At 38.6% G+C, this 15,013-nt stretch overlaps 1 long non-coding RNA gene across 1 annotated transcript; it reads right to left on the reverse strand.

Annotated features, from left to right (window-relative positions):
• Window positions 1-2,463: 2,463 nt before the first annotated feature.
• Window positions 2,464-7,622, reverse strand: LOC310896172. The gene is made up of 3 exons (XR_014581261.1): window positions 7,365-7,622; window positions 5,638-5,778; window positions 2,464-5,300 (listed from the first exon to the last, which is right to left on the reverse strand). It is a non-coding gene; the product is annotated as an uncharacterized lncRNA (long non-coding RNA).
• Between the last annotated feature and the right edge of the window lie 7,391 nt (window positions 7,623-15,013).

Consider the following 15,013-nt stretch of genomic DNA (forward strand, 5'->3'; position numbering starts at 1 on the left):
TGAGACACACCACGGAGATCAGCAGATTACAAGCTACGTTTTCACAGCCCCAGTTTCCAACAATGTTGGCTTACAGAGAGCCAAAGGCTGGGCATCTGCAGGCTATGAGCAGAGCAAAGCTGCAACTACACTCTGCATGCCCACTTGCTCCCACTCTCCATGCCTGATGACATACATACGTTCATACAGAGAGCAACTGCCAGGTTTGGGTTCAGCAAAACAGTGAACTTAAAGAAGCATTAAAGTACATATTTAAATGCCTTCCTCCATAGGGGAGAAACTTTAGGGAGATTTTCTTGTAATATCCACTGCAACCAACAGAGAAACATATTCTCTGGTATTCTAGAAGAAAATTCTGCTCTCGGTTTTTCCCTGTAGTTGGTTTTCCCCACTTCCTCCTCAACACTCTCCAAAACATACTGTTCTGAAGAAAGCAGTTGAGGAAAAGTTCCCAAATTACCCTGTCCTTTTTCCTACAAGTTTTTTTTTTTTTCCCCCCCTTACACACAATAGTACGACCTGGATTATTTTATTTGCTAAAAATATCTGCCAAGTCTAAAAATAAGCAATCATTTGCTCACCTATTAGTGCATTACATACCCAAGTCAAAGATTTTAAGTCCTAACAGTTTTACAAACATCATCAGTGTAAATGACTCAACAGATTAAGAACTTCACACCACCTAAGACACGCTACAGACACTTTAAAAGCAATGAAATTTAGCAGAATCTGAGCGCACATCTCTGGCCATGACGCATCAGCAAGCAGCACAACACAGCAGAAGCTGAGCCTGCAGACTGAAAGCCAGTGCTGAGGACCCAACATTGACTTTGGGATTTTTACTTTGGGCTACTTCTGGTCTCGATCTATGGACTGAAGCACGCGCTAGCAGCTGGCATGCATGAGCTGAAGCACATCCTCCCTCTGCCCATCCTCTCTGTGAAGTGAGCCACACTGTGCGAAGAGGAGACAACTGGAGATTCACTTCAAAGCATGTTGCAGAAATTGAATTAAATGCTGCTGTAACTAAGTTGTGCCCAGCAAATTTAAAGATGATTTGAAGTTTGTCAGTAACCACGGCAACTTATTTCAGTATGCTTAGTTTCATCACCACTGCTGTTTTCCTGCGGTATCCCTTCCATGTCCCAAACACTCTGGGCATGCATGAGGAGCTGTGCCTGCCACTGAACAGGACTGCAATTCAACACATACAGGCCTTCACAGCAAGCAAGCTGCACTGACTTACCTATTTCTACAAATGCAGTCTGCTACATACACAGATTTTGGGCAGAGCTTAAAAAAAAAAACAAAACTTCTCATTTCCATATCAATGGAAATTATTTCATTTCCATATTAATGTCTGGCATTATATCCATATATTCAATATCCTGTGAAAAATACTTTAACCAAGCTTCACATATTGGAAGATCAGAAAACTTAGGCTGGAGTTTCTATTTAGGCTTTGAGGCCCCAGTGACCCCGTTCACAATATTACAAAAGCTCAGTCATTCTGTGTGTGCTGGGCCAGGCAGAGGAAGCCCGTGTTTTCCAGTCACCGATATATTTGTTTGACATTAACATACAGTGGGAAACAGCCATGTGGAAACCCTGAGCAATAATGTGCGAGTAAGTCCTGTAAAAAGCAGCATTAGCATACTTTTACAAATCTGAATGACAATTTAGTAATTGGATCCAGGGGCTTTTCCACACAGGCTTCTAGACCCATTGGCACACCAGTGTGGGAAGAGCTTCCTGGAGGCTGCTTATGCTGCTTCTGTGGTGCAGTTAACAGCAGGCATCAGGCTGCAGGCAATTCAGGGGACACTTTCACTGGCAGCTACAAGTCATTAAAATAAAGGGGAAAATGTTTCTAAAAGAAAAGAAGTACTAAAGAACAGCATGCAAAAAAATAGACTCTAGGAGGTTTGAACAACATAAAGCTCTTAGAAACTTTTTGAACTGTTGAATTTAAATTTATTTAAAGAATATTAAGAATATTAAATTTATTTAAAGAATGTAAGTGTCTGGTCTGATTTGAAAAACACACACACAAGCTTTGCCAAATGAAGTTCTTCCTCAACCCTCAAGCTTTAATAGGATCTCCCTTTCTTTCTTTCTTTTTTTTTTTTTTTAAAAAAAAAAACAATCCGTATCAGTACTGAGACAGGCTTGGGATTTCACTAGACACGACACAAACCAGTACGTACAGGGGTCTGTCCAATTCCCTCCCCACCTGTAGCTCTCAGCTCACTTTACACAAACACCAGGCTATATATGAGTCCCCTTCTGGCATCAGTTACACCTCACACGCTGCATCTTTACCCTGTTCACAGGGTACCACAACTTCTGATAAGTCATCAAAGTGATTCTGGAATCCAGGCCAGGCTTTCAGGCACAACTTCCAATCTAGCTTGGACCAAGAAGAGCTAGGAAGTGCACTTTCCACAGCCAGTTGCCACCAGGTTCCCATAACACCACAGGTTCAGAAATAAAAATGGTCAAGTGGTAGTCTGACTACAAGTGCAGTTGGGCATCCAGAGAAAAAAAAAATATATATATATACTGACTTAGGAAAAAATATTATGGGAGAGAAAAATGTATATGACAGAAAAAAAAAAAAATCCAAAGTGCTAAATGTTATGTGAATATAAGAGAATAAGTACTGAACTTTGAAAACATTTTTTTGTTCTGCCTGACAAAATTAGCAGGATGTTTCTCCATCTACCTTACAAACAGACAGTGCCTAAGTAGCATAAGACTTCAGTCTGCATGACTTTACAACTACAAAAATCTGTCTGAGCACCAGGTTGTGCTGGTTTAGGAAACTTTTAAATTCTGTACTGAATTTAAACTTGTATAAACCTCTTCTTCCAGCTTATTAGTGACTTATATCAATCCAGCCTAAATAAAGCACTACATACTCAGCAACAAGTGACTACTATTGTTCACATAAATAAAACAAAACTTGTAACACAGTTCAGCCTTTGCAGCCCTTTCTTTCTAACCATTTGATTAAATAAATGAAAGTACTCGGTACACAATATTTCCTTTACCCATAAAGAAAAATAAATAAAAAAAGTCCCAGATGGCTAATTTCTTTAAGTAATAGATATTTTATACAAGCCAAAATTAAGACTCAAATGCCATGAATAAAGTAATTCTCTCTTCAGTGACTGTGTTGCTCCAAAAATAATTCAACGCAGTATTCCTGTTAAATATGGAGAAAAGTGTTTCCTTTAGAAGAGGAAATTCCCTTAAGGAAGTTGTTTTAAGATAAATAAAAGTTCAGGATGAAGCCAGCAAAAGGTGTGAAGGATTTCTCTTTGATTTACCAGCTTGTGTATTTGGGCTCAGACACAGACTACATTTTATGCACATATTAATAGGATGCTAATAAGCCTACAACTCTACTTTAACAGGGACCTGTAGAGACAACCTGATATGTGGCACCAGATATATTGGCCCTCTTAAGCAGAAGATTTATTTCCTTCTTGTGCAGGGAGAGAATCAGATTACATATTTTTATTTACAAGTTCAGATGAAAACGTTTTGCAAAGTCGGACTATTACTTTTGTTAGGCTCTTTCTCGGTTAAGGAAACCTTCAAAAGATCAAGTTAAAAGCCAAGACTTTTAGAGTAACTACGAGCAGTTTTTACTCTTTACTGGGAATATTATACACAAAATAAGGCCACTGAGTTGTAAACCTGCTTACAATTACTAGATCATGAAAACAATTCTAGTATCAAAATCATGAAGCACAAAAATTGGCAGAATGTCTTTAAATAGTTTGCTACATTTCTTAGAAATATTTGAGAGAGATCCTATTTAGTTTTAAACATCAAAGGTATTTCAAAGTTACATCTTTTAGTTTTTTGGTTTTTTTTAAACTACATCTGCAAAATGTTAAAAGGCATTAAAAGAGAAATAAAAAGCTAGATAAGGCTCATCTCAACTATGTATATATATATAGTTTATAGTTACCCTCAAAAAAAAAATCAGAAATTTTATTGAGTAGTATCTTAATTAATTAAACCACACATTCAAACAAATCTTCTGTACATTTTTTCCTTGCAAAGCAAATTTTCGCAATTTCAACTTGTTTTTTCATAGTTCTAATACAGCAAAAATAGATTAGAACAAATTTGCTTTCATTACTAGAAGAAAGCAAGACTAAAAAAGTTCTTTTACTTAAAAGTCACACAGAAACCAGAATAATTTAAAAACCCAAGTGGCTTCCATTTAAATTTCAAATAAAAATTCTGGGAAATGATAAGCTCGTTCTTAGCCTGTTGACACAGAAACTTATCTTTTGTATTAACTGTTGTTTTAATATAATTAAAAAAAAAAACGTAGCACAGATCTTCATTTTAATTAGAAAAATCAATATGACATTTTTTTTTTTTTCCTTCTCCAATCTATAGTTGTATTTCCAGACTGGCCAACTGGCCAACATGTACGTGGCTAGACACTATTAAAACAGCATACAGATACCTTCTCCTAGCCTGGGAAGGTTCTCAGCTTTAAACTTATTTTGTCAGCTCAAGACTGCACTGACAATATTTGGCCCATTTGATTTCAGCAGCCAATTAAAACAGGCAATTGCCAATTACCGGTTACTTTTCTTTGTCAGCTGGAAGGAAGTCTGGTGGCTTTCCTATTTTTAATGCAAAAGCCAATAGACAAGTAGAGTTCTGAAATTACAAAGCAATGCAATTATTTGAATGTTGGCTAATACGGGATTCCCCCACCCTGTCCCGCCGTTTCTACAAGGCAAGTTTCGTTTGTTTTCTCAACCTTCTTCTCAAGAGACTGATCTCTTTTGACTGTGTTCAAAACGCACTCGTGCCCATGTCATTGACTTCAAATGATCCGTACAAAAGTAACCAAGCATGTTCTGCAATGATGCACTTAGCACTTCACAGAGATGCTGTTCCTCCCATACATGCCGCAGCCATCATTGTACAAAGGATTTTTACAAAGTTGTTCTTGAATCTCACCTGCCCTTCTGACCACTGATGAGAAGTCTCTCACCCACCTCCCACCTGAACTCCAGCTTTGAGAAGTCACGCATGAAGGTCCCATGTTTCAGGCCACAGATTCTCTTGCAGAGGGAGGAGGACAGCTCCAGGGGACCGTCACAGTGTCTGGAGAGCTGTGCTGCTCTGACTGTGTGACCGGGTACAGTTGCATTCAAAGAATAGCAACAAGTCAAGTAACCACTGCTATCTCCTGCGCATCCTCTTCCGTTTCTTCAGTGTATGATCAAAATAGCCAGGGTGCAGGCTCAAGGGAGGAACATCTAAGAAAACAGGAGACCCATAAGGCAGAGCTCAATGAACCACAGACTGCCTGCAGAAGTACATACACACCGATGTAATGTACATCCAAATGCGCTGCAGGTTGCGTTCTGTACCGGAGGCAGTGAGATGCGAAGAGCACATGTGCCTGCAGCACTTGGGCAGGTGTCCCCCTCACTCTGGATGCCTTTCATCCAGAGGGGCTTGTTTACGCTGCATACCATCTCTCTCAGCAATAACCACACACACAGCCCACTCCACGGCAATAGAAGAACAAACTGCAAAGATGAGACTGATTTACGCTCAAGTGGACTTGGTGAAGTCAATAGGGAAACTGACCTTGGCAAAGTCACCTCACAGCACCTCAGAAATGCTCACGTTTGTTAGCTGCCCTGCCACGGAAACACATTTTTCACCAGTGAAGCTGAATCTTAGCAACCCACGAGAGCTTTAGAGGGTCTGGAAGCAGCAGTGTCCTTTCTAGAACAAGGATAAATAAATAAATAAGCAAAACCAACAGCAGCAACAACAAAAACAACTAAAAGTAAACAACAACAAAACTCACAAGGTTATAACAGCTTTTTTTTTTTTTTTTTTGGTCTGGGACTATATATGTTTACGGTAATAATCTTGCTTTCACTCCCATCATAAAAGTACATTTTTCTCTCATCACACTAGTGGCTAAGTGAAAATTACAAATGCCATTTTTCTCTTTGAAGACAATTCATATTTTAGAAGATCAAGATCATCAGGGTATAAAAAAGTATTATATATAGTTTCAATATTTTGAAACCTGGAGAACAGAAGAGGAGGCACTCATTATTTATAAAGTAAAGCACCTTGTGTTTGGAAAGTTTCTTCTTCCTCTGATTTTTATGTAATTTTACTTTTTGAAGAAGTTTTAAACTAATAACTAAACAGAAAGGCAAATTGTAACTATTCAATCTACACATTCATCTTACAGTGTCCCATCGTGCTTTATTCACCATGGTAAGATATGCCTATAAGAATTGATACACTTCGTCTATCCTGCCATACACTGACCACCCTTCCTGTAATTTTCCAATTTCCCCTTCTGCCAGAATAGTAGAGATAGCTGGCGTCATTACAAATGTGACAAGACCAGTAACAACAGGAAAAGCAAGAAGCAGAATCTGAGTTAGGAACATGCTGCATGAAGAGCCCTGTTTTGAGCAGCATTTGAAATGCTTGCTTAACTTGAGGTGTGTAAGTACAAAAGACTGCGCTGGGCAGGGATGCTTTCCGTTTCTGAGCTGAGGCCAGAATGATTGCTTAGTTCTGTAACAGATAAACAGACAAATACTTCCACTAGAACTAGCAAACGCTCCATTGACCTTTCCTTTCATTTAAAGAGTAAGCATCACACACCTGTTTTGGTTTACTTATTTTTTTTTCTTTGGAGTCCTCAGGTTGATTATATTCGATGTTACAACAATTCACTTAAAATTTCACAACAAAACAAATGCTTACTTTAAAAAAAAAGAGAGAGAGAGAGAGAGAGAGAGAGAGAGATCTGACACCTGTAGGCTTAAAAATAAAGTTCAGTTGATGCCTATGAGAAAATTACAAATGTTTGGAAGAACCTATACTTGATATGAATGTTATTTATTGAATTGCGTGTTCTCTTCTTTTACTTGCCATGATATTATGGAATTAGGAATGTCTAAACTTTAAACTTCTTCATAGAAGGCATCTGAAGCCATGTTCTACCATTTGCAATTACATTAAAAGAAACAAAGTACAGGGGGAAAAAAAGAAAGAACATTATTCTCAATCCCGTGGGAACCATGTAATTACATTTAAAACACTCCTAATCAACGAAACATAGGATGAAAGAAACACTCAGTTTCACACACTTTCCACCACATTATGTGTTGTATACAATGCTGCAAAGAACTGTAAGAATACCATACTAAAAAAAAAAAAAATGAAAGAGGAAAAAAAATCCAAGATAATCCTGAAGCCCACAGCCCGCTACTAAATCTGCCTTCAGAATAAGTATAAGATGTACCCAAGGGGTCTGTAACATTGAAAAACCTGCTTACCCTCTGTCTTAATTTTTGGAAACAAGCCTCCTAATTTTTTGATATGGGGTTTGACTAGACTGGTAGTGCCAGCCAGTGCACAACAGGCGGGCTTCGCTGGAGCATGGCTGGAAAGACAGGAGGGCTTTGCTAAAGCATTAATCAAAGAAGAGCCCATGGAAGCTGTGAGCAACAGATGAGCCACCTGCATAAAACAATGCTAACAAGGGAAAGAGTTACATGACAAATATGACAAAGTCCTGTAAAGTAAGTGCCAGAAGAAAAGGAAGATATGTATTGCACACTGGTGGTCTGTGGTAGGAATATGGAAATGGAGTGTCATCTTATACAACACTGTGGTGGCCAAGGTATAAGAGCAGAATCAGAAAGCACGGAAGCTTCGTATTGGTAAAACAGTGCTTTTGAGATGTGCCCGTTCACAGGTACATCTACGTTGTCTACCAGGTTACAACTGTACAAAGGCTGCACTTTACTGAGATTAAAGCTGGCAGAGCTTTTGCCATAGAAGCAAGCTCAGGGTCATTTTCTAGGGCACAAGTATAGCCCTGAGGTCCCTGGACAGGAGAGCCATCAGCCTAGCTAGGTCCTAGGAGGACCCTGAGGGACCCACCACCACAAAATGCAAAAGACATCACCACCTAGTGATGTCTTTGGTCCAGACCATGTGGTTGCAAGGAGGGAACTCTGATCACCGACCTTCCTGCTGCAGCCTACTAAGGACCTGGCACATGAATAATGTTGTAGATTTGCAAGCAATAGCGAAACTGTACTTCTCAGTACAGGGAACGCCCCCACGCTCTCTACCAGAATAGTTCAGCTCTTACGACTTATTTGCAGTGCTCTGGTGCCTCTGAACCCCACGAGATTCTGTGCAAAATTATTCAGACAGAATAATCACCTAACACAAAACGTGAGCACCTCCCCACAGTGAGGTTACAAATCGGTGTGGCTGAAGCACAGCTATGCCATCAGAAAGCAAGTTGCATGCCATGTGCGCTGTTAATGCAATAAACCCCATTGCTGAACATTGCCGCAGGAAGAGTCAGCCTTCAAGGACTGTCCGACAAAGGCTGAAGGGTTTACACTGAGGTAGAACGTAAATGCTTGTGCCACAACATTATCCACTAACAGATGGTACTGTCTTCGTGTCTCCTCCTCTCTCCTTGTTTAATTGATTTGCAAGGATTTATCAGGAATCATCAAATTCTTCATACTGCTTAGACAGCTCACATAGCAGGAAAACTGTACTAGTCCTCCAGAAACAAGTCTCCAATTCAAGTAAAAGTGCACAGCACGATTGATTCATTTGCTGTTCATCTACAGAGACTATGCAGATGAACTCAATTTTTGGTTTAAATGAAAAATGAGGTAGCAAGAATAAGAACATAATAATATATTGCATACCTTTAGTTACACTCTGTAAAGAAACGTGTTTTAGCAGAATTTGATAGCAATTGCTTAGAATATCATTTCCCATACCCAAATGGGAGTAAACTTTGGAAGGGGAAGTTGTAAAGTATGCAATGAAAAGTCCTGATGGAAGAGCCTTAAAAAAAAAAAAAGAAAAGAAAAGAAAAAAAAGGCATTTGGTTTAGGTTTTCTTGTTTTCCTTTTTCATAATAAACTTTGGGAAAAGAAAAAAAAAACAACAAACAAACAAACAGCATCCCACCCACTGAACTAAATATAACAATAATAAATATAGCAAACCTCAAATTTTAAGACCAGCAATAAAACAAAACTAAATTCTTGGCTTGCACAGGAGTGATGAGTTTTTGTTCTCTGATATCCAGAGGCTTTGTCTCAGGATGTTGAGCAAAGTTGCTGCTTGCACTGTTCGAATGTTCGAACTTTTTGTTGTTGTTGCTGTTGCAGGTTTTCTTAAACAGTGACCAAAGCTTTAAAAAAAAAAAAAAAAAAAAGGTTGTAATGGCTTTGGACACCTAGTTAAGCGGCCTGTTTCCCCAAAGTGCTGATGACCCAGGAGCTCCTATTCACTTCAAAGCATAGGATTTCGGAATGTTTGTTGCTTTAAGATTTATGGTCTCTCTACATCCTAACTGAGAGATTCAAGAAATTACAACTAGTAGCTCATCTCCATTAAAATTAGAAAGAAGTGCTAGACTGATTTGTGGCATCTATTCCAGAGGCCAACACGTTCATGTCTTCACAGACCCTGCAAGTGGAATAACTAGCGTGAAGAAATGAAGATACCACAGAGAAAGCTTTGCTAAGCGTAAACAGGACAATTCACTGCAAAACCCAGGAGCTGACAGAAGCAGCCACAGCAGATGACAAAGTGGAGAGGCGGGAGCTGTTTCTGCCTGCGAGCTAGCACTAAGTGAACAAAATATTGTTCAGATCACTGCTCTGACTATATTCCAGTCAGAGAGCCAGCTTAACAAGATTTTGTAAACGCAGAACCACAAGCTGGGCAATAACAATCCAGGACAGCATGTGGAAATTCATATCTAAACAAAATAATACCACGAGGAGTGAAAACTTCCATGCGGGATTGTTCCCCAGTTCTTACAGAAAATGAGACGAGTTTAACAGTGAACATTTCAGAGGACTTTCTCCTCTTCTGAGGAAAAAAAGTAGCAGCTACTGAGGAGGAAGAGTCCATAAAAGGATGGCAGTGTTAGCAACTTGAGTGACAGACAGGAAGGAGATTTCCACAATTGGCATTTGGTGAATTGCAAGCTATAAAAACTGTTTGGAGTTTGGTGGGTTGTCTGAGGTTTCTAGGCACAGCAGTTTAATTCTGTCTGTTACTAAAAGGTCTTGTTTTATTTAAAAAGATTTATTTCAGAATTTCTTCGTATACCATATTAGAGGAATAAAAAAGGGAAGAAAACCAAACTTCTTGCTCTTAGCAGGCTACATTTTCAGCAACTGCATGATAATTGGTTTTTTTCATCTCACATACTTTGCATCTATCATTAGAAAAAAAAGTTACTGTTGTAGTTACCATTGCAAACTGCCTTCCTTCCCTTTTGCCTGATTAATTTAGCTTTTATTCTACTGTTATACATGGTGATTTTTGTGCTTTTAAATCTGCTTAGTCTTTACTATTATGCATAAATTGCTGAAACATGTATGCATCTATGCTGAAGCCTAAACTTAATAATCCAGGCCCTCAGCGCTGATTTGTCCATTTTAGCTGAACTGAACTGAAATTCTTTCCTGTACCAAAAGAAGGACAGGTCTACAGCTCTGCAGGCAGTCTGAAGTTTGTGTCTGTTTGAAAGGAGAGCATCTGTAAAATATTTAGATTAGGAAAAAGGTTTCAGGACAAAATATAAGTAAAGTCTTTTTGAAAACAAATTCCTTCTCCTAATCCAAAGCATTTCATCCACCTGATGAGGTAGAGGTAGGGGGAAGAGATTTGTCCTTTCTCTTCTTGTAGCACAAAGTCATATCATAAGAACAGATGGAAATCTCAAGAGAGACAAATAAATTTTTAAGGCTTAACATTCAGGCATTAGAAGGCAAGGTTAAAAAAAAAAAATCTACTTTCTTTGTCGTTAATGTGACAATGTCCAGTGGTTTGATTCAGAGGAAAACTTTCGTGTCACTGCTCTGTTCTGTTGAAGGAAGCACACTGTCTGACATCAGCTCTGCTTAACTAATGGCTCTACAAAAGCATTTTTTTGACATCTGCCATCAAACTGCATCCCTTACTCAGATTTCTCACTCTTTTTGAGTAAGTTGTTTCTTGCAACCAGACTTTCCAACAGTGTTCCCTAGCTTGACAATTGTATTAATCTCCAGTGATAGAAAACACATCGATCCTCCACTGAACACACCAGTCTTACTAAGAGTAATAATTATAGAGTGCAACCTTCTTGTTATGTTACCTTTCCCAATATCCTCAAATCCCCCAGCTTCACACCTTTTTTTTTTCCTTTTTTTTTTTTTCTTTTTTCTGTTCATGGTTTTTTTTGAGCCCAAAATCAGAAATTTGAATCTGAACTCTGTTTTTGAACTTCTTTACTCAGGAAGTCTTGGTAGCACGCATACTTAACATTTCTCCACCCACAGAGACCCCTACATACTTTAAGGTGGTGCTGGGAAAAAAACGTCTCTCTCATCAAGTAAGTTATGCTTGGCAGGTATTTTGTTAAATACTTGTGTGTTAATAAAGCATGATATATAGATAGATGTAACCTGGACAGATGAAAGTTAAAGAGAGAACTGTAGGAGCCTGACTTATTTTGCAAGCTGAAACTATTTTAAATTATAAAAGCCCTTTGAATAGTCATTTCACGTATTTGTTTCATTGTGTCTTTAAAAGGGAACAGACAGACTGATCTCTCATACATATTTAAGAAACTTATCTGCATGATTTTGTTAAAAGAATCTAGTACCAAGAAGATGCATACCTTTTATTTCCTTGTAGTCTTGTGGAATTCTTAGGAGCAGATACATACTAAAACTTCCATTTGATAAAACTACTTGTTGACTAAATTGGAAATTGAGATGATCTGTTCCCAGAATGTCTGGAATAAGTGAATAGAAGCATACAATCTCATATTATTCTCATAATATTCTATATAATATAATAATATTCATATTATTCTCATAATATTCTCATACAGAATAGTTTACAAAGAAACGTATAGAAGTCAGAGACCAGTAATAACTGCTTATGGGGTCTTGCCTATAATGGTGGTGGTTTTCTCCTGAGAAAAAAAAGGAAGACACCAGCAGATTTAGTCCATGAACTCTTTCCCTTCCTCAGTTTCTGGAAGCTTATTTTCTCTATTCTCAACGAGGAAGAATTAAGGTGGGTTTTCTTTTTCAGAGGGTGATATACTGCTAGTCTGCACACACTATTACCCGTATATTTTCAAACACCACAGTATTATGTAACTACAAATATCTATTTATCTAAAAATATCTATGTATCTATAACTAGCTAATATCTATAACTATAAATATCGAAATATATATCTATTATATATATATTTTTAACACTTCTGGCAACTACAGCGATTCCCCAGCAGATGGCAACATTGATCTGGCTTTGATTCAGTAACACCTGGTGCCCACCCACCTACCCAGGAAGGACATACCCACAGCAAGAGATCTTCCCTCCTTTGAGCTTCAGAAACCTGCATGCCTTGCAGCCCGCTTTTACTACATACACACATATTTTTTGAGCAAAGCTTACTCTTGGTTTCTATATGCTGCCCGAGTCTCCGTGAGTTTCAATTACTAACTGCCTTAATCTATGTGTTCCTTTATGTCACACATCTCCAACAAAGGTGTACAGAGAAGTGATTACAGCTACCTAATATGCTAAATAACAGTGTGTACTCAGAGACAGAGTACAAGAAGGAAAAGAAGTCACAGGACTTAGCTTTCTGGAAGAAAAGCAGATTGCTATTTCAATAGAATGAAAGGTGGCTTTTAACCGTATACTATTACTATCTCTGGCACTACAAAATTATAGCTGTCGTGCTACTGCATAAAGCTGTTATGCAAACTTAACAATTGTACTTGGACTACAGGCAAATCTCTTCTAGTTATCAGCGACGCTTGAGTTGAGACGCAGGGAAGTCAAGCCCTGATTTCCCTCTGCACTCTGTTAGAGGAAATGCTGGAGTTAAGTATTAACTGTAAGAAGGTATTAAGAGAGCGTCCCACAACACTGACTACAAAAGGGTTTTAAAAGTTCTTCTGACATACCATGTATTTGCATATGTCATTACACAAATAAATACTGATGAATATGGTCCCTCTAACTTTTAGGTTAACAAAGGTCAGCTATTGTTTGATGCACAGGTGAATATTCTACACAAAAAAATGGCAAAATAACTCCCTATAAGCCTTGCTCTGCAGACTGTCATCTGTCTGTTGAAAATAATGAACGTCACAGCACTGTAATAGCAAGATACTACACGTAAAGGTCTCACCTCATTTCCCTTAGTTTTAGTAAGAATGCACAACAGGAGAGTGTTTTTCTGAGGACTGTCTTCGGCATTAGGCTAAAAGGTCCATTTTTTTCTCTTTCCCACATAGAGATAAAGGATAAACAAATGAAATAAAGAAACGGGTAAAATAACCACAATAAATTTTACCACAGGTAAAATGAAACACAGCTACCAGTAATATCAGAATCAGTTCTCTTATCACCTAAACCAAGGAATTACTTTGGCACTCCATCAACAGAGGAACTCCCCTTGCACCAGGGTACTACACAAGGGAGTTCCAGCCTTTGGGCAACTGAGACGTTTCACTACTAACTAAATCTTTAAATCCAGCAGAGTCGGTTACCTGAAAACCTGCTCTAATGGCTTTACCTGATCCATCAGGTCTTGTTTACCACACCTTCCTTGTCTTCCTCACTAAATGCTGATTTGCAGTTTTTCTTCTTCTCTTTGTTATCTTTGATAGCCCCCTCCTGCTTGTGGTTATTCTGCACGAAGAGATATCAGTGTCAGAAAAGAGCAGCTGTACAGTTGTGGCAATGGATACACACTGCTCTTTTTGTGATGCTTATCTTTGCCAATATACCGTTCTGAACTTTGATAAAGTACGTCATTCATGCATCTGTTTGAGTGTAGATTTTAATTCATACTTTTCATTTTGTTACTATTAAGCAATAGCACAGGCTAACAAACCATTTAAAAGTATAACAAGTAGCATCAATGCTGTTTTTATGGCTTTTAGTAACTGACCTCAACATGCCTGCCTGGGTTTTAACCCTATCTACAATTTCAGTAGATAACCAGAATGATGCTAGAACTTCATTGAGCTTTAACACACTTTTGCATGCTAAACGTACTTCAAAAACCAACAGCCTGCTTCTGGTTCTCAAACGCCTCCAGCAAATTGACATAGTACGTACTTAAGAACCAGTTAACACAGCAGATACTCTATTCTGCTGTACAGAACAGGTTTTTACAGCCCAAATCCTGCAGGCTGCACCAGCAAACCACAAAGATTTGCTCCAACACAACTTATAAATCCCGCTGAAATGCAGAACCTCTTGTGCCATGAATGATGCTACAGTGTATTAGGGACATCCATACAGGTGGGCAGATACGGCACAGGACCTGCAGGACATGGGAAACAGCTGGAGTTGGAGGGATATCCTGTGGCAGTAAAACAGACACATAAGACAGCTCTTTGTCTGGCACTGACTTATGATCTCAGCTCTGGCTTGGGGAACTAAAGTACTCAAGTACAACATACAGGAAAATCTGATGTAATTTAGTGAATTCTATCAGTGATTTTTTTTTCTTGGTTTATTTTAAACTACCAATAGCTCAGCATCCAGTTCTGCCTTAGCCAGATACTTCCCAGGGCTCACTAAATTTTTCAGTGTCATTCCAAGATGCAGACCCTTCAGAAAGCAATCCTGTTTTCCCAAGCCATAAAAACTCCATAGCTTTTGTGGCAATACTTCTGGTGGTGCAAGCTCCCACACCAGTCAAGACGCAACACAAAGCAGTTAAGAACATGTACATTCACTTGCCTCTAGCAAATGCTATGTGAGACTAAGTCTGAACACACTTTTCCCGTTTGCAAGAGATGGAAATCTGCAAAGAAAATAGTTACCATCTCACAGGGATACCTGTCATTGCCGAAAACATTTTTTGTACAACTTTGCTTTTTCCTTCTCCCACTGGTGCAATTTG

This window comes from Anser anser (genome assembly GCF_964211835.1).
Source record: "Anser anser genome assembly, chromosome: 3".
Lineage (NCBI taxonomy): Eukaryota > Metazoa > Chordata > Aves > Anseriformes > Anatidae > Anser > Anser anser.